Raw genomic sequence first — 27,327 nt, forward strand, 5'->3', positions numbered from 1 at the left:
CTACATAAAATGAATGTATAAATACATACGTAAATAAAAATAGAAATATGTACACAAAAATTTTGACGAAATAATAAAAGAGTATCGTAAAAAAAATTGATTAATATCTATTTTAATTTTTAAAGTGAAAAATTTTCAAGGTTCCCGTTATTTTCTGTCTGAGCCACTTCGGTTACCCACAGATAATATTTTTCATATGTAACTCATGCAGATAAACATCGTTCTTTAAAATATAACACAAATTGCCATATACGCACATTATATGCTCTAGAACCAGGTCTGTGTCAAACAAGTTAAGCGGAACAGTACCCGCCGTGTATGTTTGCTGTAAACCTATTCTTTCTAATACAATTGTGTTAAGAAATTTTATTTCTGTGCCGTTTTTTACTGTGTTATAATTAATAACGTTTACTTCTGCACCCGAATCGGAAATAAAAATTTCCGAATCATTCCGAAACGTTTCGCAATGTAACTCAACTGCTGTTAATTTCTATCATTCTTGTTTGGAAGGCTGTGTAGATTTTATGCTCATAAATGATTTTGGACGCAAGATCGGATTCGAACTTGTAGACGCGTCCAAATGGCGAGTTTTGTTCTTGTTTTCTCAAACAATAGGGTAAGAGTCTTGGTATTGTTTTTAATAACACTCAAAATAATAAGTGGCCAGTACAGCTTCGATGCACGGCTATTTCAGCTTGGTCAACCCAAGCAGCTACTATCAGGCTAGCTTATCCTGAGAGCCAAGCAGAATCTGCTCAGCAGCTGAGTCAAATACGACCGATCACAAACTGAGCACTGTGTATACTTCAGTACGTTGACTTGATCTGCTAAGCAGTTTCCGTTTGGCTCTCAAGCTAACCTAGCCTGGAAGTAGCTGCTTGGGTTGACCAAGCGAAAATAGCCGTGCATACAAGCTGTACTGGCCACTTTTTATATTCAGTGTAAAATTCTCATGTTTTTGTGATTAACGTACTGAAATGGGGTTTGTTAACGGTAAGGATAACCTTTGGTTGAGAGGTGATGATAATATATTTGCGGATGGTGATACAGGCCAAGAGGTGCTGGTGAAACTTATGAAAATAGTTGAAAATTGCAAGGGTAGTAAAAGACCAGGTTAATGTAGAATTTTTCAACCATACTTGTCAAATTTGGGTTAAGTTATATTGAAATTATGTTTGTCGTAAGTATGCGGAAAATAATTAAGATTATGGGTAAAGAATTAGTAAAGCTAAAGTATTTTTTTTGTTAGGCTAAGTGGGGACAAAAGTAAAGATTTTGGCAACATTGAATAATGAAAATTCAGGAATCGTAGGAGTAGGGGTCGTAGGTACGGCCTTGTCAACGCTCTTGGTCTGATTATTCGTAAGTAGAAAAGTACATTTGATAAGTAATGAGTATATTAGGTCAACTAATAAGCTATGGAAAGTAAAAAAAATGTAATGATGCTGAAAAGTACCGTGCGCTCATTAAGCCATAAAATGTTTGTTGGCCCTAAAAGGCCATTAGTTTGCACTTTCTTACGTTAAAATGAATAAAAAATGCTGTTTGTTAGAACTGTGAATATTTAAAGCCGAAAAAATACACAATTAAAAATTGCTTTTCATCTCAAAACTTTGTTACCAGAGCAACATAGTCTTGGAGCCTAATCTCTCAATTTTTAGTGGCTTAATGAATACAAATATAAAGAAAGATTTAAGTAATTACTGTCAGGACTATAATGGTAAGTTGATGTATCCTTTAATAGACGGGGACTATTCATGGATATTAATGGATTTTGACGCTGTTGTTTTGATTGTGATAAATGTACTGTATCAGTATCTTGATACCTAAAATCGTATACATACATTTACATCATTTAAAGTTTTCCTTTTAATTTGCCCTTTAGCGACAATAGGCATTGTTAAAACTTTTAGGATCCCGTAAATACGAATGATCGTCCTGAAAAGGGCCAGTGGTAAAACTTTTAGTCATTCTTTATTATTATTCTTATTTGTCCTGGCTCACTGTTGTAGCAAAAGGTGCTCTGATAGTACACTCGATAATCTTGGCGGTTCAGGGTGAATTTTGACGAGAGTCGCTTGTCTATTATATGAGAGTGTCGTTGGTAGCTGGAATACCCAGCTGCACGTTTGACAACTCTGTTCTTGAAGTACTTCCGATGAACGAGTATGGTACTTGACAATTCGCTTCAGAATACTATAACCAGGCCCACTTACTTTGATTGCAGGTGGCTTTAATTTTACTTTAACGCCACTTAGCAGATCCTGCTGAGCTAAAGTAAAAGGCTAGAGTATTTTGGCGAAACTTTGAGCTTATTTATTGCTTCCACTATTAATTTTGTTTAAATTTTAGTAAGATTAGTTGGATAGTTTTCGCAGTTAGCGATTACAACAGTTTTTTGGACTTTGTTTTATGTATTAGTGAAATGTAAAAGTTCTGCCGTGTATTCTTGATAAAATTTTGTTGAGAATAATTCGTGTTTAAGATGTTTTTTTAACTGATTATTTTAGATAAAAGTAAAATCTATCAAACTATTTAGGGCCTTGCCTTTCAGTCTAGAAATAACTGTGAGCAAATATGTAGGTTCTTAGGCAGCTGCCATTAAAGTTTATCGGTGACATCCCATGTCATACATTAATTATTTATAACTTCGAAAAGCGAATGGTCAGCAACTTTTGAACATCGAGCTGTATACTTACTTCTGCAATCGTGTGACGTAACTTACTTCTTTTGAAACAAGCTCCTATCGCAAAAGTCAAACTACGCGTGCAATCTTCAAAAAATTCTCTAAAACACTCATCTTACAACATCAATTTGCACTACTTTATTCAAGAATGTAAACAATCAACAATTTCAACATTCTTTACTGCGTATATCCACAAGAAATATCGTATACAATTTCGACAGCAACTCGTACTTTATGTAAAATCTGAGAGACCGGCAGTTTTAATCATTATTTATTGCACCACGACTGTGCTCGTGTAAATCAAGGGTAATTAGGTTAAGCTTTGATTAATCGTTTGCATCCCTAACCTGACGTGTCTTCATTAAATGCAAGAGCATAAAAACTGCTTGCACGTACCAATATTCATTTTTTCTTTTTCATTAAGTACTCCAAAGTAACTATAAAAGTTGGAGAGTGAGTTCTGTTGCATCTAATAAGCGAATGTAAGACTTAATTCGGTAATGAAGCTTTGTGTTAGAAGCGTGCATTTCAAGTAAATGTAAGACTTTGTTCAGTGACCAAGCTGTGTGGGAAAAGCTCGAGCAAACCAGGCCACTGAAGGCTCGACTAAAAAGTAAATCAAAGAGAAACAAAAAAGAGATGACTGTCGACGTGGGTTCCAACGTTAAAAGCAGCAGCCTTATTATTGTCATCGCGACGAATACTCTCGCGTAGGATCAAAATCATTGTTGTGGTCCATCTTGTAAGATATTGCGACTGCGTGCGCGCAAGCAGCAGTTAACCAACGATTAAAGAAGTCAGTTAAGTTAAGAAAAATCACAAATTGTTAAAATACTTTAAATGCGAACTTGAATCTTTATAGTTTATATTATTTGTGAAAATTAATAATTTTTAGCTTTAACAAACAAGTAAATCATCATATAAGACACAACTTAGTTGTTGATTAAATTTATTTTCCTAATTCAGATATTATAAGATTCAAAATTCTTGTTGACAGAAACGTAATTTTTGCTTTGATAAATAAATTAAATACCAAGCAAAAATTAAATAGATAACGTATGGCAAATACCTATTTACAAGGACGTAAGTTAAAGAGATAAATAAAATATGCTACGACTTCATTACATTGATGTAAAATTCAACAGCAGGTCTACAACAGCTTAGCGTACTACACCCTTACACCACTTTATACACACTATTCGATGAAACATAACATCACAACGCCTTGTCAACGATTTAAAAAAATAGTATACTGTAAGTAGTACTTATATAAAAATAGTATGAAGTAAGTGTAAATAAGGTCATTGGGTCGACGGTTGGTTCCTGGCGAACATAAACTGAGTTTATTCGTTTGCAGACCGAATCTACGAGTTTCACCATTTACTTAAAAGTTCGGACCAAACACATCCATTTTCTATGTCTTGTAAAAAGTCTTTTAGAACAGTCAAGTATCTTTCATAAAACGGTGTGATGCTTGATTTAACCTTAATAATAAGTAAGTAACATTTTGTTCTTGTTAAAGATTTCAAAAACCTTGTTAAATAAAATCATTCACCAATGAATTGTCTTTACCATTTTCGAAAATTTTACTCATTTACACATATAAAGAGGCCTTATTTGTTTGTTACCGTCCATGGTACTATTTTATTAATTATTTATTTATTATTAAAATAACTACCATTCATTAAATTCAATCGTTTTACATAAATTTAATTTTTAAATATCACGCGCAGCTCCAATTTCAAACTGTGCGCATGATAGTTCCACCTACTACTCGCTAGGTGGCAACTTCTAGTTTCTGGTGAACATCGCAAGTAAGAAAGACTGTGCGACCTCTAGAAATCATCCTCCTGGATCATCCGATCTAAGCCTATGGCCAGGTTCTCACTTGACGAGACCTGCGCTACGGCAGTGGCCAGAGTGATAGTTAATTGCAGTAAATACCAATGTTCAATGCCACGTTAAACTCAGTGTGTCGAATCTTACTTCACCCACTCTCGCCATCATTGCATTACGTGGTATTTTTGTCCAACTACTTGTGAGGACCAGACAAATACACTGGTGACTGACTCTCCTCGGCTGCTGCGAGTCACTGCGCAACCAACGACCAGCGGCAATAGCTCCAGCGGTGCTATCAGAATCCAGCAGAAGCAACACTTTACAACGCCTAGAGCCTGCATCCCAGCGTTCTCACCGTTGATTGATCTCCACAGCCAATTCGACATTTTCGTAGAGGTTTGTGGCCAGAAAAGTTTTTATTACGGTTGCTGCTCTTTCTTCTATCGCCATAACAAAGATTGGCGGGCATTTTCAGCTGTACCTTGCTCGTGTACGTAAATTACATCTGCTGATGTTCATAAAATACACTTAAGTTGACGCAGTTATTGTGTTATGCTTTACATGTACAGTGTACTTGCAAGACTCAGGAATCAAAAGTTAACTAAAATTTCAGAGGACAACAGATGACAAAGGTAAACAATTTTTTTTTCTTTTTACAGAGAAATTTTTCTTAGCATCAGAGCGAGTAAAAGAGGCCATTGAATTAGGTTTACCAATAAGCAATTGTCATGCAAAACTGCGTTTACATCAAAAACAGTAGGTTGGAACAAGAACGGTTTATGTAATGATTTTCTACATTAGAGAAGAACAATACTACAGTACTGATCGCAATCTTCTGGCAAATTCGATTAAGATTTTTGATTAGTGATGATACAAGCTTGCTACTCAGAATTAATAAAAGATACCAAATGCAAGTTTTAGTGTGACTTAAAAATTTTACATTATACAACTACAACTTTTTACTTTCAGTATAAGCCTTGCTCATACCTATATAAAGGATCATGACGCATGTGAGTCACTGGTTATATGTGCAAATTTGCACACAAACGATGCATTTTAAAGCTTGTATGTATATAAATAGCAATGTTATATATGTACATATAAGCTTTACTTTCTATTGAAGCCTGTGCTCATACACATTATTATCTAATATAAATGTAATTAATAAAACTTGCTTGTTTTTTCAGTACAATTCGTCTGCAGCAACTTGAAATGCAACAGAATCATTCAGAATATTAAAAATAAAGCTTGAGAATTCAGGCAAAAAAACAGTTTCGCCCACTGGAATGACAACTCTCTGATAACTTAATTGATAGAGCGTACGTCTGATAAGCAGTAGGTGGTATTCAAAAGTCATGTTAAAGGGTTTTTTATATATAGTTTTTTTAAAGGTTAATATCATGGTGAATCATTTCTTATTAATTTTTTTTATAAATTTGATGATTTTAATTAATACTTATAATCATAAGTTATTATTTATTTATTTATTTCTTTGTATGGCCCAGTAACAATTAGTTTACAATCTTTTTATATATTCAATATAGTATTTAATTTGTTGCTTTATACTGTTTTTTTACTTCTGCCATATTCTGATGTCAGTTAATACGATAGATTTTTACAACCTAATTAACTTTCATCCTATTTACAATTGTAATGATGACTTTTTCCGTTACTTATGAAACTAATGTTCAATTATTTATAATTATCTTCTATTCTATTTACCCTGCGTTTTTTGGTACATTTTACATTTTATTTATATTGCTTACTTCTATCTAATGAAAAAGTTTTCATCATTTCAGTCCTTGTGTCTCTGATTTGCACATGACGTATAAGTTTAAGTTTACACCTGCATGAGCACATTTTAGCGTTAATTTTTCCTTTTGAAAGTTATTTCACCTTTAGGGATGGATCGTTATTTTCTCAGCTAAATCTAAATTTGTTCATCCACTCAATTCACGCATTTCTAATTTTTATCCAGCTATCTTTGAGTTCATGGAATTTTTTTTTGTTATTTTGCATATTCTACACAATGTATCTTTGTACCCTTCGTTTCTACCTTTTCCTACATTTTCATATATCATCCTCAATGATTTTTTAAATCTATTTTTGTTGCTTGCACCATATTTTTTTTTTTTGGCAGTATGTCTTATCAAATAACCATTTAACTGTTATTTTCTTTAAATTTGTCTAAGTTTTACCAGTCCTATTAAATTTATAGCTAAATTTTCACTGAGATGTTTTCCTTCTTTTTTTTTTACTATACTCTTTGTTTTATTACTTTATACATATATTTTATCATCACTCCGTCTTCTACTTCCTGGTGAGCTATACAGAAGTCATAACTAACGTTTCTATGCATCAATTTAAGGTAGAAACTAACAATAGAATAGTAGAATTTTCAAAATCCCTTACCTAAACTCCTTTGTTTTTCCAATCTATCTTCAAGTGTTTTAGATAATATATACAGTAAGTAATAACAAAGCCCTATCTCGTCGTTACTTATTAACAAATAAGTCGTGAAAATTCAATTTTTTCTCAGTTTTGACTAAAAATTGAGCAACATGCAAGTCATATTCGAAAATATTTTACGTAAAATTTTTAGCCTCACGAACTATTCACTAAAAAAAATAATTCTTTTTAAATACTCAACATACAAATGTTTTGGTGATTTCAAAATAAACAAAAAACAAATTGTTTCAAAATTTCAAGTTGTGCAAATTAAATATAATCTTACGTGGTCGAGAGGCAATGAATACGTCATACCTATTTAGAACAATAGAAAATATTAAATATCAGCGAAACGGAATTAGTTAGAATCCAAACTGCGTAGTTTTTTCGAAAAAAAGTCCATCATTAGTAGGGAATTAATGGTTGTCTTAGTTCGGTTTGTGACCATTAATATTAGTTAACACAACATTCGAAAGTGGGATTGCGATTAACAAATCAAATGTAGATACTGTCGAATACTTATTGTCAACATTTTTTAAACTATTTAGCTCAGGACTGGGACATTACACAAAAAAAGAACTGATAATTCATATCAAAGAAGCAGTCAGACCGATAACCTTAAAAGTAAGACATGCCCCATATGCTTTAAGAAAATAAGTAGAAAACAAAATTAAAAAGTTAAGGACGTTTATCACAGTTAGAGGTGGGGAGAACTAGAGAGCGGTTAGGGAGGATCAAACATGCAGCAGCAATTTTTCATCGACAAATATACCCGTATACATGCACCAGAACGCGTTTTTTTTTTATGCAAAAATAATATTAATTTTATAGCGTTGTGCCATGGAAAAAAGTTGGACGAATTCTACAGATCATTTTCTATTAAATTTCATTTTCATCTAACTCCTTCTTAAGGTTACTTGTTAGAATAAAGGTTTTTTAACATCTGTTATCAAAAAGCGATGATGTGAAACACTCTTTAATTTCAGATCTCACTTTGTGATGTCATAATAAACATCCTGTTAAAATTTCTTGATGATCTTACAGAAAACGCTATGTGTGATAAACGTCGTTAATAAGGTCAGGACACTTAGGAAAAGTACACTCGAGCAAATAGGCTACACAAATTGTGTCCATAGTAAAAAGAAACGGAAATCATTTGAGTTTGTGGCAATTTTAAAGTTACTGTAAATTTACAAATAATTGCAAATAAGCATCTGTTTCCACACATATTAATGATGTTTTTAGAGTACTACAAAACGGAAAAAAATTTTTGCAATTAGATTTAACGCATGCATACATGCAGATACCAGACAAAAAGGAATCTAAATCTCCTATAGAGAATTTTGTCAGAATCGGGAGAGTTCCGAATAATAATAGACGCATGTTTACAACGTATCAAAGGAGCTGTAGCTTACATGTATAATATTGACGTAACAGGGAAGAATGATAAAAAAAATTTAAGGTTAAAGTAGAACTAATTTCACTTCGATTGTCAACTCGTTTTTATTCCGCAAGACACTGTTGTATTAGCTTATGATGCCCCGGAATATAGTCTGTTTGCATTGCTATCCCACAAGTATAAAGACGATAGCAAAACAACTATAGCTTAAGCATCGGAAAAAAAACCTTTAACTTAAATTAGGTCCTACCAGAGGTATTCTATTAACAACCAGGCAGCAAAGAAGGGCCTCTTATCTACCCAGATTTATATAAAATATAGAAAATATTAAGTCATAGAAAAATGGAAACTGTAATTCTCTATTGAAACTGCCACTAGACAAAAAATTAAACACATTTAAAACAGTTTTTACACCTCTTTACTTTAGAAAAAAAAAATTAAAATCTTTCAATTTCAAAGAAGTAGCAGAAGAAACAAAAAAGACACTAAGAATTGTTTTTAAATATTGTTGACTGGGCTGGCCTGATCTAAGCAAAAACTTTTTTAACAACGAGAAAAAACTTTTTCAAAAACAATCAAGGTAAAGGTTGAAAAGTAACTGTATCTTAGAGGCTAGTAGAATAGTGATTTGTAAAAAATTAAGAAATAAAGTTTGGGATCAGTTACATAAGACGCATTTAAGAATAGTAAAGATAAAATGTTAATACGCTCTTGTGTTTGGTGGCTGGTCGTAGACTGTGATATAGAATTAACAGTAAAAAACTATAAGATTGGCTAAGAGGAAAAAAAGATCCACAAAAATTTCCATTAACTATGGAGTTAGTATATGGCAATGGTTTTGGATAGAAAAACTATGGAAAAGAGTGCGGTCTTTTTGGTACTATTTTACGGGTACATGTTCTTCATGATATTTGATGCCTATTCTAAATGGCCAAAGCTAGTGGATTTTTAAAAAAATACAAAAACCATAAGCTTATTGAGGCCTGCAAAAAAGTATTTGCAAGACACAGGTTACCAGTACATGAAGTAACAGACAATGGTAGGCAATCAGCGAGAGCTGAGTTCAAGAATTGAAAAAATCAGTTTTCAGTGGGTGCTTGGAAACCATTAACCCTTAAAAATTTTTCCAATTAAGTCTTTTGTCTTTTTGTTCAACTTTTCTAACTCTTTGACCGCCTCGGGATCGTGGCAAAATTGTAACCATAAACTGTCGTCTGTTACGACCTCCGCGTCTGCTAAGCAGTCCACCGCCCCACCTACAACGTTATAAATTTTTCCCGACTGCATTTTGTTTTATTCGCTTGGTTATTTTTTTTGTTTTTTTTTTTTTGTTTGTTTGGTTGTATTTGTTTATTATGGGCCAATTTGATAAAACTTATCGCCCAGCAGTAATATTATTTACCGTTTATATAAATTTTATTTACCTGGACAGTATTGTAAGCAGTATGATCCAAAGCATTTCCGTGTCCGTAAACAAAGTGTCCAAAGAAAAATATTGCTACCAGAGGGTGCGTGGTGTGATGTAGTTTCGTGTTTTGGCTCTCCCTTGTTTTATTTCCTGACGGTGCCGGCCTCCTGGATGGCTGCTGAGCGCCCACGCTGGTATTTGACACCTGCTCGTTTCTCACGTGTCTCGCCGCGTGTGTCTTCTTAACACTGTATTTTTTTCTTTCCTTGTTATTGTTCACTGTTTTTTCTTTGAATTCTTTTTTTTTTTTTTTTTTTTTTTCTTATTTCACTTTTCTTTTCACGATAATACTTTTTATTTTCACTTACACTGCACTGTGGGTGCTTCCCGACGACGAAAGAAAACCAAAAAAAATTTTCTATCACTTTGTCGTACACAACTCCCCACACGTCGAGCGCCAAAAATTAGGGGTCGGGTTATCTACAACCTCCTGTTACGTGGGAATTGTGGAGTTTCGGGGTGTAAGGAGATAGAATACACGTGGAAGAAAGTATATGTTCGTTTATTAGAGTCTCAAAGCGAGAGCAGTCGCGTGCGTGGCGTTAGGTTCGAAGGCTGATCGGAGAGAGAGAGCGGGAGAGCTGATAACGCTCTGGCCCGCCGCCGAAAGGTGATCATCATACTTTGTATCCGCTGCTCATGCGCCGAGAGAGGTGAGTCTTGGGCGCGAACTTACAAAGGTTCTAGATACTGTACGTCACAATACAGCGTTTTTTCTTATTTTTAAAAGTAAGATTGTCACATAATACAAATTGAATGCTCCATGCACTTTTTTTATACACACCTATACATATAAACATGTGTATAATGACCAGAACGTGCAGCTCTTATATATATATATATATATATATATATATATATATATATATATATATATATATATATATATATATATATATCGATAATTATATATATATATATATATATATATATATATATATATATATATATATATATAATTATCGATCATCATATATACATACAATATTCGTTCCTCGCCTCTAATATGTAGGTACAGCTATTGTTTTTCTCTTCTATTCCCTTTTCTCAATAGCTATACCTCAGCTTGAGCAAGAGCATTGGTTTAGTGTTGAGGTTGAGTTGTAGCGTGGAAACATACATACTAACTTACTAACATACCTATAATATATGTATACATGTATAGGTACAGTAGCAGCGTGAGGGGAAGGAATCAAGCGGAGTACATGCGAGAGAAAGAGTGCGCAAGCTGCGAAAGAGAGAGACGGAGCGAGAGGGAGAGAGTGTAAGAGAGAAGATTGCGGAGAGGGCTTAGGCCGCAGGATTATTGGGTTATTGCTACGTTTTTTTGTAATGCTTTTCTCCTCACACAGCTATTCACGACCCAACATGAGAAGTTTCACTTCAAAAATTTCAAACCATTCCGCTTTACCATTTATTTTTCAAAAAATTTCAAATAACCTCATAGAAGAATCACGTAAGGTTTGATCTGTACGAAATATATCCACAAGTGGTTAATTTAACAAAAAAAGATAAAGGTGTGAAGAATGCATATAAGTGTTTCTATTAGTATGTTGAAATAATGAAAGTAATTGACAGAGTTGCTGCATATTTGTGCTCCACTTACATTTCTGATCATTTAACCTGCTAACTGTAATATACGTTTTTGAGTAAAACAATCGCGTTAGTCCTGAATGAAATATTATAAAAGAATGAAACGTTATAGAAATTAATTAATGTATAAAAAAGACTTTGTATAAATAAATTATTCGTAGAAAAAAATGAAACAAATTATAAATTGATAAGTACTTTTTCAAAACGTTAAAAAAATGATGAAAAAATTGTATAAACAATTAATTGTTCATTAATTAGGAGTAATAAATTCATAAAATCTTATTTTATACTCACTAAAACGTGCAAAAGCAGCTACTAAAAATTGTTTATTTCTGAGTTTTAGAAATAATTATTTAATCATGTAAAAAAAGCTAACTTAATAAATAATCTATTATTAAAAGTAATGTATACCCAAACCTCACATATTATTAAAAACTAAATGAATATTACAAAAAAAGGGAAGCTTTAAAACACTCTATAACAAGGAGAAAGAGAATAATCTAGAATAGGGGTCGCTTGTATCAGAATAGATAGAATACTTAGTTGCGCTGCAGAGTTTGCTAGTTCGTTTTTGAAGGGAAATCTTTTATTTTATTTTATTTTTTATCAGAGTAAGGTGTAAAATTAGGTAATAAATTTTCATTTTTCAATAAGATAAACGCTTTAGTGGTGTGGTAAAGCACATTAAGGTTGGCAAGGTGAAATAAGGTAAAATAAAAAATTTTCCTCAATTATGCATTTTCTTAAGGTCACCAATCTTAAATCACCGGTTTTGGAAATTTAATTTTCCGATTGTACATGTGTTTTTATTTCATGTATTAAATAAAAAGACTTTTTTTTGTAAGTAGGAGTAGCAGGGGAGTAACACAAGAAGAGCGCAGAGGAAAGAGCCTCTACTGATATACTTTTCCATAATATATAATTCATTGCAAGGAACATTTCATACAACCCTGTACAGTCCCCTGACCACACCTTTTCAGAACCCTAAAAAAGGGTAAAAATTTGTCATTATTTCCCTTACTATGACACATCACGATATTTGTCCAAACCAGTAGCTACGAAACACAGATACTTTAAAAACCCTTCATTACATCTTGAACATTTTTTCTCGACTATCCACAGCTCTTTATACCACTTTTAGATGACCTGATGAACATTCTACTGATCTTTACGGACCTTAATACTTATAAAGACATGTGCGAGTCTTATGTGTCTGCATATATATACGTATATACAATGTATTTAATATTCAATTTACTTTATAATGCAACTCACAGAATTAGGCTTTAGTACATTTTACTTACGTGCACTAAAAATAAATAAGCTAAGGACGTATACGTATGTGTATACATTTTTTAAATAGCATGAATAAATTTGTTTACTTTTTTAATACATACATACGTACATACATACATATAAACATACATATGGGTCATTTCAGAAAAAATGCAATATTCTCTCAGATACTTGGTAAAAAAAGAGCTAATTCAAAATTCAAGTTAAAAAAACAGTCAACTCAAATTTGGCTTGAAAAAGAAGTCAATTCAGGTTCGGGTTGAAGAAGCAGCCAACTCGGGAGTAATTTTTTTATCAAGTTTTGTCGTGGTAGTACTGACATTTACAATAGTGGTATACATATACAAATGAACAAACATTTTTTAATGATTTAATGTTTCAGAGATATAATTTATGTATGATATCATCACGAGTACATAGCATTTTTTTCGGTAATATTAGTGGTCATTACTGTAACGCCTCTAATCTTGGAGAAATCTAAAATCATCGATAAGATGACTATAGTGAACGAAAGGGTGTAGAGCGTGCCGATATGACGAACAAAGTTACGTTAAAAAATTTCACCTTGGGGCTCCACAACCGCAAGTCTATGATAACTGTAACGCTTATTTCATATTTTCAAAAAAATGCATTTAAGTTAACATAGAATTCTCTGAAATGATTATAGGGTCAGGCCCAAAATTTTTAACTAGTTGAGACCGTATATAACTTGGAAAAAATGATAAAAAATTGTAATCGTTTAATTTAAAAACTGTCAGTTAGGTCGTACAAATATCGCAATTTTCGGGAAATGACCCATGTATACTAGTGAGGCTTCGCTCCCTTGCACGTCGACCCCTCAAGAATTTTTTAAAGCTAAAAAATTTAATAATCAGTTATCTAAAAACTGATAGACTTGTAAGTTATATAATCCAGTTCTAACAGATCTTAGTCAGTTTGTTCTCCTTTTTTTAAAGATAGTTCTAATATCTTAATATACTAAAAATATATGTACAACATCTCGTTTTGTATAAAATTATTTTATTACATTTTAAATACAATATACACTTGGAATTAGAAAATTCAGAGATAAAAATTTTATTAAAAATGCTTTTTAGGAAAGGAAAATGTACGTATCTGCATAAAAGTATAAATTAAAATAATTATTTATCAATATCAAATGTCATGATTACACAGAAGTAATATGATATTAGTCACAGAATATGAGATAATCACATTTTTACTATCATAAAATTTGGGTTAAAAAATACACGATGTTTTTAATGATAAGATTTCAAGTACGTTATTAAAGACTGTCCTGTCATTTCATTTTGAAAAATTAATTTTTACTGAAATTCAAGATTATCACAATAAACGTCAACGTTATAATACAAATGAAAGATTTTGTTATGTGAGTATTTATGTTTTTTTCAATGTCAGAATTTGAAAATACAGTGTCTCAATACATAAGTAAATTTTGTTGTCTCATCACTTACTAAAAGTCTCATTTTTGAGATAAATTTTGCAAATTTCAAAAACTTAATTTCTTAAAGAAAAAAAAAATTTAGGATTAAACGTTAACAAAAATATAATAAAATTGTTAACGATCAAAAATTTCTGGCCTTTCAATGTTTTTAATGTTTGCTTGATTCTCCAAATTATTTTGTATAAATATATTTTTAGAATTTTCACACTTTGATACTAATACTTATAGTTGACCATAAGAAAATAGAGGTCTTTTGTAGTAAAATCCTTATTCTACAAAACTTTGACCTTGTGATTTATTGACTGTCATGGAAAAAGCCGGGACCAATGAAAACTGTTTTTTGTATATAATAAACGGTGGCGATAAATTATTACCAGTAATTAACATGATTCTTAGAATAAAAATTGTATTGCTAGATTCTTCACTAGTTATTATTTCTACTTCTAAATTATATCCAAATAATTTTGTTGTACGTAGTCTTTTGCGTTTGCACAAGCCATCGAATATACTCAAATTTTATATAAAAATAACAGTAGCATTTACTTTGAAATTTAAAACATGAAGCGGTAATTCTTTCTGTATGTTATTTAAAGCTTCTATGAAAAAGTTTATGTTTATATTTTTAGCAGTGCAATCACTACCTTTATATTTTGCATAATCAATGCTGTAATGAGTATGTTCTCACACTTTATTAGAATTCAAAATTATAGCATTTAAAATATACAAAAATTCGTTATAAGTTACTAACATTACTTTGTTTAGACAGCTATTTATACCATCCCCATTAATTTATTTACAAAAGTTATTAATTTTCCATACCTGAGAAAGTTTAAAAGACTTTATTGTTCCGTTTCCAATGTCCATTAACAATAAAGAAAATAGTAAATCTGTACACCCTATTTTTTTCTTTTATGTCATGATTTTAAAGTATTTCTATAGAAATGAATACTTGATAGTTTTACTAATTATAAAACTTTCACACCTATGCTTTATCACTGGAAGTATTTGTCTAAAATTGTCTTCTAAAATAAATAATTTTCCACCAAATGGAATATTATTATCACATAAGTCTTTTAAAATTTTATCCACTAGTTTCAGAGCTCTTTTAGAGATTATTAAAGCTTTGTCCAAAATAATAACATTTACTTCTCTTGACTTTTTTTTATCCGTATCGTATTGAAAAAAATTGTAATCTAATTGTAATCGAAATGTTTTATGACTTATCATCTCTTTAGGTAATAAAATTAAAGTAATTACTGTCCAAGCCATAGATATAACATTTTTCTTTTTAACAAAAATTAAAATTTAATGTTTTATACTGATAAATTTTTTCAGAACCTCCTGAACCATTAATAAAATATAATTTTGTGTGACTGTTAATTATTTTATTGAAAATTTTGTTCTGACCAGTTCTAGTTCAGTTAAACAAATGAATCCTTGAAATTTGTTTCTAAATTATTTACAGTTTCATTGTTCTTAATATCTTCGAATGTTATAGTTTCATTTGGTTCTAGTCATCCACAATCTTGACATGATTTTTCTTCAAATTCAAAGATTTTATGTCAATATAATAAAGCATTATTTTGCTTATCGTTTTTCAAATCTTTACTGAAAAACTTTTGATATGATTCACAAATAGTCTTACCACAAACGTCTGGAGATATTAAAAACCATGCGAAAAATCTTCTCAGTTGATGTGGCAGCATCAGAGACTAGTAAGAAGGTTGCTGACTGCAATGCTACGAAGTGTGTCAACTTTTTCAACGGTTCAAGCACCAAGTGGCCGAACCAGGCGCACATTTTTTTTCTTCGAGAAGCATGGTAGAAGTATGCGCCTACAAGAAAAAGAGTGAATTCGCATGGAAATGTGCATAAGGGCACACATTTTGGAGATGCGTGGAAGGGGTATACCAAATGTACGCCTACGAAGAGAAGAATTGAAATGTCAGCCATAGCTGTACAGCAGAGCGCGCAACAAAAGCAAGTGACAATGACGACTGTGACGAGTCTTCCTCACTACTTGCACTTTAGCTATACCTAGAAATATGAGATGCTATTTAACTAACTTGCTTTAATCTTATGATTTATCTTAGAAATTGAGGGTGTGTTATTAATCAGTGAGCAAAAAGTTTCTGTAGATATTTATAATATAGTTGGTTGTTTGATATTTACAATATACTAATTTCTGGTAGCATCACGTTATAAACTTCCTTACATATTTTATATACTCGAGAACCATGTTCAACTAAACTTTAAGCAATAGTAGTATCTCTAAACGTACCGTAATGGATGTTATTAACTGTTTTTAAACTTCCGAAAGATTTTGCTCTACTTGCCCGATTCAAAATTAATAAAATTTTAAAAAAAAATGCGCAGAGTTCTTAGGCAAAACTAGATTCAGTTGCTCTATTTTTAAAAAAACGTTCAACTCTTTTTCTTTTAACTTAAGTTTTTAGCGTCAAATTGAAACAGTAATATTCTGCAATAGTAATGTTTCTCATTTTTTCGTGAAACTATGTATTTTATTCAATTTAAACTAAGCCGTTAATGCTGTATTGAAATCTGCTGTTAGCTTTAGAAAAATTATTTTCTTGAAAAACTATTTTTTGTTAATTTTCAATATATACTGGTAAGTTAAATACAGAATAACTTCGTCCACACAGAGAAAACTCTTGCAATTGCCATACTGCTTCCATAAAGCTTCAATAGCGACTATCTATCAACATACTCTGATATTTCATCAAAAACTTCTGTATTATCTTCTTTAAAACTCGTAGTTGATTTTACGTAATTCTCTGTTCCCTCTATTCTGATTATAAAGAACAATATACTCTTTACTTCGATTGCTTTAAATTGAAAAAAATGTATCTTTTATTTGAATCTAAATTCCAACTATACTTAAGTTTGTAACTATATTTTAAAACTAAATAAATATAAAATTGTTGGATATAATGCATCGATTAAATTATAGAGTGAGACTAGAATGTTCTTACAAAAATAAATACTTTATTGTTTCATTAATTATACAACTTTTTTAAGAAAAACCAACACCTGGCTAGTTTATCGGGTGAAGTCACTGTCGGTTATAAAAAGGTCAGTACAGCGAGTTAGATAGTTTATTGGAAAACATTTTTTCATTGAACTTGATAAAAGCTAGGGTGTGCTGAAGACAATCGCTGTGTCTTCTTGAAAGTACCCAGTAGAATGGACTATACGGTACTATCATTGGTTTACGAACTAAAATTTTTCCATAACAATATTTTGTACATGTAATTATCTTATTTATTGTTACTTATTAAATATGTAAATTAAATATGTGTAAGACGGAATAAATATAACTGAATAATGATAATAAGATTTGTTTGATATAATTTAATCATATTAGGTAGCCTGAGGGGAGACCAGAGAGGGCGCCTTAAAATAATGGGGGGGGGGGGGTAACGAGGGACGATGGGGGGCGAGGGCGAGAGTCTGAAAAAAATAGCATAATTTTTATTGGGTTAAAATAAGAGAGAAATAATAGAACTTTTACCTTATTTGGAGGGCGGAGGGCTTGCAAGATATTCCAAAATGTTGAGGGGGAGACGAGGGGCAGCGAGGAGGTTCAACGGGAGTTTGCGACTTAATATATATATGAATACCTCCATTACATAGCTGTTTAAGTGACGCATTCTATAGATCCCTGAAACCTAACACAGTTACCCAGAAATCGCTTGCAACCCATTCCTACAAATTCTTGTTGGCCACTAATGCCCCTTCTACAAAAAAAAAAAAGTAAAATTCTCAAGTGTTTCTTCTTATTTTGACTTAGCTAACCTTTTACTGCTTTCCAGTGCTCCCCCCCCACATTCACAACTGCCAAATTTGACTTAACCCAACTCCCCCTTCTAAATATCACAACATTATTGTAGAATTATTCGAAAACTCTACCAATTTCCGCAGACCGTGACCTCTTCTCACACATATATGTGTACTTATTATTTTATTCACAAACCATAATAACACGTAAGCTTCAAGAATAAACTAACACATACGTGTATGAATTTAAGTAAATTTAATTTGCTTGATATATATATATATATATATATATATATATATATATATATATATATATATATATACATATATATATATATATACATATATATATATATATGCACACACACACTACACTGAAAAGATTCGATAACTTGCGCACTCCACGCACCAACGACTAAAAAAATACCAATAAATTCAATCTTTAATTTAAAATTTAAGCTATAGGATAAATAAACTATGTATAATGTAATAATGATAAATTTTAAGAAGCTAGTACTGTCATATTACAAAAACAATTTCGGAAATTTTTCGCTTGGTTTTGAATCAAGGACAGTAAATGAGGTAATAGATTTCGAAAAAATATAAAGATTGTTTAAATAAAGATTCCATCGACAATAGACGTAATCGTGCATTTTACACATAAGTTATATTTCGAATGAAAATATAAATTTTGTGAATCTGTTTATTAACTGATTTATGTAAATATTTAATCAGACAAAAATTATAATCCTTAAGAAAATTACATTTTGAACATAAATGTTAAAATATATCTAGGGTAAATTCAATCCAGATTAAATAAAATTTTCGAAACGATACGGAAAAGAAAAAAAAATAATTATCTTGATTTATGGTCCTGGTGGTTCAGGAATATCATTTCTGTACAAAACCTTGATGTATTTTTTTAATTCTCGTGTTAATTTAATTATGTCGATGGCATGGACTCGTTTTACCTTAATATTACTTCCTAAAGAAATGACCACTTATAGAATTATTCGTTTACCATTGGATTTGAATCATGTTAACGCATTATTATCCAAATCGAAATCGGAAATTAAAAAAAGGTAAACCACTAGATTTAATAATTTGGGATAAGGCTTTAATTATTTTAAAAAAAGCATTAGCAACAGTCGACAGAACTTTTCGTGATTTACGTAATACAAACATTCATATAAAAAAAAAAAAGTAGTTTTAGGTGAAAATTTCCATCAAATTCTGCCAGTTAAAATTATAATTATATCGTATATAATACTAATTTATATAAAAGTATAAGACCGTCGTTTCTTGGGTCTTATTCAATACAATAAAATAAGATATTAATATTTACTGTATGACCCAGAATTTTTTTCTCATTACTACTGGAAATGAAAGAAGGAGTAATAAAATCATTCAAAATTTATGAAACATGAGAAACTAATGTATGCTTCACAACTTTATTTAAAAGTAAAAATTGTTCAATACATAATGATATTCTTACTTTCCATGATAAATACACTTAATTTTTTAACAACAAGGTTCTAAATTATTCAACAGAAGAAATGAAAAATCACTATAGCATAGATGGTACAACTCAGAAAGGGGCTGATAAGTCTGATTACGACATTTACATAAATTTTAGTAGAATCATACTTTTTTAAAAATATAATGAATTTATTATATATATGTATACATTTACTAATAAAAAATCCAATAAAAAGTAACCCGCATGCCAAAAGCCATTCTCTTATGAGTGGTGTGAAAATTTTTTAAATATTCTATGTATGTGAATTGTACATGATCATTATATTTGAAATAACGGAGAAACGTAACAAATTTTTTAATTAAAGTTTTTTCCTATTATGTAGGGTATTGAAAGGTTTTTAAAAATGCAGACATAATAGTAACAAGGGAGAATTTTATCTGAGAATGTAGGAGATCGCCTGCGGGCCTATGGATAAGGTTTTCTAAAAATTGTACAAGGCAGTGGGGGGCCTCTGGGATTTTCAAAAAATTGTGGTAGTCCGTACGTAAAGGCCTCTAGAATTTTTTGTAAAATTGTGGGTTTCATTTGGAAATTGCTTCCAGTTTGTTACCAAGAGGTATGACAAATTACAGAATTTTTGGACTACTTTTAGACTTGAATAACATTGAACCAGCATTTTTAGAAAATCAATCTGACAAAAAAAATTAAGCGAAATAGGTATTAGAATATGTGATGAAGCATCAATAATCTAAGAGAAAGCTTTAGAAACAGTAAATAAACCGTTTAAAGACCTGTGTAATAATGATTTACCTTTTAGAGAAAAAACAATAATATTAGGCGGAGATTTCAGACAAATTTTACCGGTTTTCAAAAACTGGCTTCAGATTAGTTATTCAAAAAGAAAATATCAAATAGTTTTATTCATAAAAACAAAATAATATTTTTAAATTAAAAAATAAATCAAAGATCACTAAATTAAAATTTTTTTTCAACTAGATATGTGAAAAAGTAAAATTCATTCGTTAATGATATCATATTAATATAAAATGGAAGACATTTGCAATAACATTTTTTGTAAAAAAAGATTTTTTTTGAAAGCAAGTTATTTTAACATCTCATAACTAATACATTCAATTACTACACAATAAAATACTAAACAGTATAGAAGGTACTACTACATCCTACTGCAGAATTAATTATGCAACAGCAAAATGAATAGATGAATTTGACAAAAATAAAAAGTTGTATTTCTAAGATCAAGTTTAAAGTGCAATTTATAAAGGTTGACCGTCTCATGCGATAAAATTAATAATAAATTTAGTAGTAATGTTGATGAGAAATTGCAGTATAATAAAAAATTGTGTAACAGAGCTCGTTTATACATACTAAAAGTATAATATTAAAGCTGAAATCATTACAGGTAAAAACAAAGGACAATATCAGAGAGCAGCGTTGGCTCAGTGGTAAGCGTGCTAGTTACTGATACTAAGCTGTTCTGGGGGTCGTGGGTTCGATTCCTGAAATGCAGATTTTTTCAAAAACTGTTTTCACCGCGAAAAGTTCTTATGTAACCCCGGCTGTTTCAGGGCAAGTTTTTTTGTGTAATTTTCCTTCAGAGTAATTTCAGGATTTTTTCCTTGCCCCACAGGTCTTCAGCCCTGAGTGAACGCGAAACAGTGTTAGGGCTATAGCTAAGAATTATCGGATCCCATGCGTCAGGTAGGGATCGCCGACCTTACCGGCGAGGAGTGGTCCCTGAAACATGGGGCTTCTTCGGAGATGCTAATTAGCCTGGATTCAATGCTTTGGCAGAGAGCAATGGCTTTACCGGCGAGGAGTGGACGTCCTGAAATATGGAGTCCTCTCCGGGGAAAGGCTACACAGTGGCGAGTGGACCCGATGCATCATGGGTGCAGAGAGAGTCAGCTCAACTGGCAAGGTGTTTCATCGGAGATACTCGAACTGTGCCCATGGATTAGGTATAACATTAGTAAAAGGGTTGAAAATGGGTGCGGCAATACACCTCCACACATCGGTAGTGAGTGGGTGTCTCCGGCGACTTAGGCTTAGTGCTGTTGCGGTGCCAAAAAAAAAAAAAAAAAAAAAAAAAAAAAAAACCCAAGAACAATATTTATACCTCGAGTCACTTTCAATACCAAGAATTATTTTTGTTTACCGTTTTTCTTACATAGAAAAACTTTTTTATTGAGTTTGGCTTTTACAATGACGATAACATAACACAGGCGATAAATCATGAATCACAGGGCCAGAGTTTTAATTCTGTAGGATTATATTTAAAAAAAACTTTTATTTTCCTATGACTAATTATAAGTAACTTTATCTCAATGCACAAACTCAAAAAATTTTTCCATTTAAAATGATTCTAAAGATAAATCAAAAGTAAAAAATATTGTCTGTCAGAATATTTTTTAAATTGAACAGTATTCGTGATAAATTATGATATTGTCATAATCTTTTCGTGTTAAACATCAATTAATTAAGAAACGTATTATTGACATCAAAATACCTAGTATAAAACGAATTATAGCTTTAAAATATTGAAAGCTATTTTGTTTTCTAAAAATTAAGATTTTAAATTTAATAATTGCATTTCAAGATTGAAAGATTATTTTTTTGTAACCAAACATTATAAATCTATACAAAAAACAGTATACATGGTGACATGTGTACTGTTGCGGGAAAATGTTCAATCATGAAAAAAATTGAACAAAACACGTGAGCGAGCACAAGTTTGAAAAAATCTATTTATGTGACAGCTGGAACAATAGTTACGAAAGAGTTTATCGCTTAAAAAAGCACCACTAAACGCACGATAATGATCAACAGGAATATTTGTCAACAATGTGGAAGAGGATTTTCAAGAAAAGATGCTCTGCAAAGATATCTAAACTTACACAAAATCTAATAAGTTATTTTTAAACAATATACTCCGTCAATTTAATGAATGCGTTTAAATACATGCAGTTAATTATTTTGAAATATTAATATACAAGTATTGCTTAAAAATTCATTGATTTATATACTGTCTTATCTTCAGATAATATTGTTTAAAAGGATGCTAGATATTATTATTTTAAGGTATTTTTGTAGTATAAAAGACAATTATAACGTGTAACAAAAATTTTTTTATTTCAGATATGTATATAATGTATAGGGTACAGAATGGGTGGAAAAGGGATTGTTTAAGGGGAAAATGGTTAGGCAGCGTTAAAAAAGTGTAAGGCAGGGTATAGAAGAGGTGCGGCACGGGAAAGGCCGGGTAACGTAGGGGAGAGTAAGGCAGCTTGCAAAAGTTTACAACTGTTATATTAGAGTCAAAACGTAAATCGTAAGGAAGGGTAGGATGCAGCATGAGAAAGGGTACGGCAGGGTTTGAGAAGTAAACCTTAGAATGTAGTGGAAATAACTATAAAATATGGAAAGATATATGTATGCAAGCTTTGTATACTGGGTGTTGTATACGAAGCCTAATGTACGAGTATGTGTACGCCACCTAACAAGTATGACATGACACGAGTGACCATACTTGGAGTATACGTGTTCTGTGGAAAGCACACTCGAGAAAGATAAGTTGCCTGCACGTGGAGTATTTTATTTCTCTATTATATAAAGAACATAAGTAACATTCGTAGAATTGCTACTTTAACTAAATAAATTAGTAAAGTCTCGATCTACTGAAATATTGGAAGTAAAAAACCTTTAACTGTTGATTTTTCTATTTTTAGGTTAGTAGATCGTTATAATTCACAATGCGAAAATATTTGATTTTAATTATTGTGAGTGTTTAAATACTAATACTAAAATTTTCATTTTTAGATAAATCAAAATTGTGCCTTATTTACTCTTGTATCATCTAACATATTACAAATCGACAATTGTCAGAGTTCGATTGGATAATAGATCATGGCAAGATTACACTTTGAAGTTGAGCTGGCAGCAGATAAAGATTCGAAGAATAACATCATAATTATAAAATCAATTACATATGAGGATGGAATAACGTATCTCATACCGCCATGTTTCTAAGCAGCAAAACACCACCTTTAATTGATTAAGTTATCAGAATTTTTAAAAATAAAAAAAACTTTACAGAAAAGAGGTCATAATAGGAAGGTGTGGATGTCTTTGCCAAGTGATGTTTTAACACTGTACAAAGATAATGCTGGAAATATGGTGTTTAATGATTATTTATTACGAGAACGAATTCAAGTCACTGACCAATCTATTACAGATGGAAAATTACTAGAAATTTTAGAGGAATTGAGTGATGAATCCAATGTCAACAAAGAAAAACATTAACAATTTAAGCAAATTAAATAAAAAATTTGTTTTAAAGAAGTTTAACAACAAGATAACTAATGCCAAATAATAGTTGGAAAGTTTTAAAAATTAATGTGCAAGATTTGATTTAAATAGTGATACAGAAAAAGTTAGCGTTTTGAGATTATTTCTGAATGACTCAGAAAGTGACTGGTACGAGTCTATGTTGATTAAACACAGTTTAAACTCCTGTGGAAAATGTGACAAGAGAGTTTTCTAAACACATTTGCAGATAAAAGTTGGTCCTCTGTAATGTATGCACTGAGTTTCAAACATTCAAATGGCTCTCTACATGGAATATGCATTGAAAAAGCTAAGATTGTTACTGGAGTATAACAGTGATATAGATACCAGAACTCTCACTGACTTAATAGTCACAGGATTGACAACTCTTCTGTTTAGTGTCCTACGAATGCATGAGAATCAGAATAAAAATGTACAAAAACATTTTACAGAGAAGAAAAGCTACTCTAAATTAGAAGCGGAATGTAAAAAAAAAGTACCCTGTCAAATATGTTACAAGATGGGAAAGAAAAACAGGTTTCACTCTGAAAATTTGTGTTGGTTCACAGAAGACAAGAACAGCAATGACAGTGTGAAACACTGCAAAAACTTGATGTTGGAGGTTGATCAATTTCAGGATACAAAAATCTAATCATTCCCCCACGTATAGAAGTTGAAGTTATACTGAATGACACACTGAATATAACTTTAATAAACTCCAAATTAATAAAAGTACCAGATTCAAACAAAAATTACTTAGAAAATAAATTCAACACTATAGGTGGTGGGGGAAAAACAAGAGGTTTAGTAAAATTAAATGGAAAAATACTGATAGTTAAAAAGGAAATAAATGTATTCATTTGCAATGATAAAAATTTCACTCATGATTTTGCTTTGGGGACTGGATACAATAAAGCGGTTTGGGTTGATCCATGATGGGAATTGGAACATCCAACTTCAAAAACATGCCATCCCAAGCATAAATAAATATATCAGACCCACTGAAGAAGAAAAATGTAGTAATCAAGAAATTAAAACTAGAGAGGTTAAATCAGAAATATTTCATTATGAAATAAATATCAACGAGGGCATAGACGTAAATAATTTTGATATAGATACTACTTGCTTGGAATATCACCAAAGAATAAAGATTAGTGCATTATTAAATGATTATAAACACATATTTTCCAGAGATAAATATGATGTAGGCCAAGTGAAAAACTATGAAGCATTTATAGATTTACAAGTGGAGAAATACTGCTCAAAAAGACTATATAGATGCTCCTTAAAGGATAACGAAGAAATCGAGAAGCAAATTGGACAATTGCTAAAGAGTGAATTAATTGAAGAATCTTACGGCCCGTTTGCAGCACCAGTAACATTGGCATCCAAACGAGATGAAGGGAAAGAGTCAAGATTATGTATTGACTTTGGAGATCTTAATAAGATTATTATCCCACAGCCACAGCCGAAGATCTAATGGTAAAAACGATAAACTGTAAGTATTTTACTACCCTTGATATTAATTCTGCTCTTTGGTCTATACCAGTGAAGATCAGTGACAGAGAAAAGACAGGTTTCGTTACACAAGAAGGTCATTATCAATGGACTTGCCTTCCTTTTGGACTAAAAATATCTACGGCAATTTTCCAAAGAATCCTGACTAATATAGTAAAAAAACGTAACCTGTCAAGTTTTGTGATGAACTACATTGATGATATTATGGTGTTTTCGAAAACTAAACGAACATATGGACTATTTATCGAAACTGCTGAATGCAATTGCTGAAGGAAAATTCCGTCCGAAATTAACAAAATGTAAATTTGCAGCACAGTCTGTAAGATTCTTGGGACATATAGTTACAGGTAATACAATCACACTTTTAAAGGATAACCTCAGATCTATAGCAGAATTTGCAGCATCACAAAGCAAGAAACAAATAAGACAATTTCTAAGTAAAGTAAATTTTTATAATAAATATATTCCTAATGCTACAACAACTCTTGACCCAATTCACAATTTACTTAGAAAAAACGTAAATTTCGATTAGTCAGCTGATTGTGAAAAAGCTTTCCAACAATAAAATATTCATGCTCTGCCTCAGTTCTGGCTATTTTCGACCGAGAGGCACTTACTTATATATATTGATGCAAGTATAAAAAGAATTGGTGCAATACTCAAACAAACACAAAAATGTGAAAAAATCAAACCAGTGGCATACTTTTTAAAGAAGTTTAATGAATCACAAAAAAAAAAGAAAGCAATATTTTTAGAATGCTTAGCCATAAAAGAATGTTTAAAATTTTAGCAACACTGGCTAACAGAAAATTCATTACAATTTATACGGACCACAAGCCACTAGAAAATTTAAACATAAAAAACAGAACCGATCATGAATTGGGAAACATACCTCATTACCTATCACAATACAACTTTGAAATAAAATACAATCCAGGTAAACACAATACAGAAGCGGATTGTTTAAGCTGAAATCCTGTGTACGAAAGCCATGGAAACGAAGAAGATAACTTGAAAACGGTAGATGTTGTAAGGATTCCGGAAATATTGGAAGACCTGGACAAAAATTTAAACATTAAGAGAAAACAAAGTTTTATTAGAGAAAATGGTATATATTACAAAAGGAACAACCAAAAAAAAAAAAATAGTTTTGTCCAAGGACTACAGTAAAATATTAATAAAAAAAGTGCATGAGTATTAATGTCATGTGGGAATAAATCAGATCGAGTCAAAAATAAGACCTTTTTACACAGCACCAAACCTACTGGATAATATAAAGTTGATATGCCATCAATGTGAGGTGTGTATAAAAAACAAATCACGACTAAATAGGAATTATGGACTCATGTCACAATTAAAACCGGCAGAAAAAACATTTCAAATAATGTTTATAGACACAATAGAAGGATTTGGTAGCAACAGGTCTTCCAAGAAGTATCTACACTTGTTAATGGATCATTTCACACGTTATGCTTACATTTCATGCTCGAAGACACAACCGACTAAGAACTTCATAAAATTGGCAGATAAAGTGATGAAAGACAATGAAGTTGAGATTTTGGTCTCTAATCAATATCCAGCACTGAATTTAAAAGAGTTTAGAAAATATTAAAAGGACCACTCTTGTTAATTTAATTTTTACAGCAGTGAATGCATCTTTTTCTAATGGTCATAATGAAAGATTGAACCAGACGATGGCAAATAGGATTAGATGTGCTTTGAATAGCAAAGAAAAAAAAACAGCTTGGACAACCATAGCAATGGATGGTGTAAAAGCCTACAACTCAACAAATCACACAGTAACAGGTTATTCGCCACTATATCTGTTAAGTAAGTGTTGAACCAACTGATGTACTACCAATGGACCTAATCAAAAAACAAACGGAACCCGGAGAACTCGAAAAAGACCGACATACAGCATTTCTCAGGTCAAGGAAATTACATAAATTAAACAAGGCTATTTTTTACAAAAACAGAATAGATAACAAGTTCC

The 27,327-nt window shown here is 31.4% G+C and overlaps 1 protein-coding gene across 4 annotated transcripts in view; it reads right to left on the reverse strand.

Annotated features, from left to right (window-relative positions):
• Nup160 (nuclear pore complex protein Nup160) overlaps nucleotides 1-27,327 on the reverse strand; it is a 345,777-nt gene that overhangs the window by 36,161 nt on the left and 282,289 nt on the right. The window lies entirely within an intron of this gene.

This window comes from Copidosoma floridanum, unplaced genomic scaffold (genome assembly GCF_036245765.1).
Source record: "Copidosoma floridanum isolate Cflo_tuat_1 unplaced genomic scaffold, Cflo_Japanese_pri ptg000020l, whole genome shotgun sequence".
NCBI lineage: Eukaryota > Metazoa > Arthropoda > Insecta > Hymenoptera > Encyrtidae > Copidosoma > Copidosoma floridanum.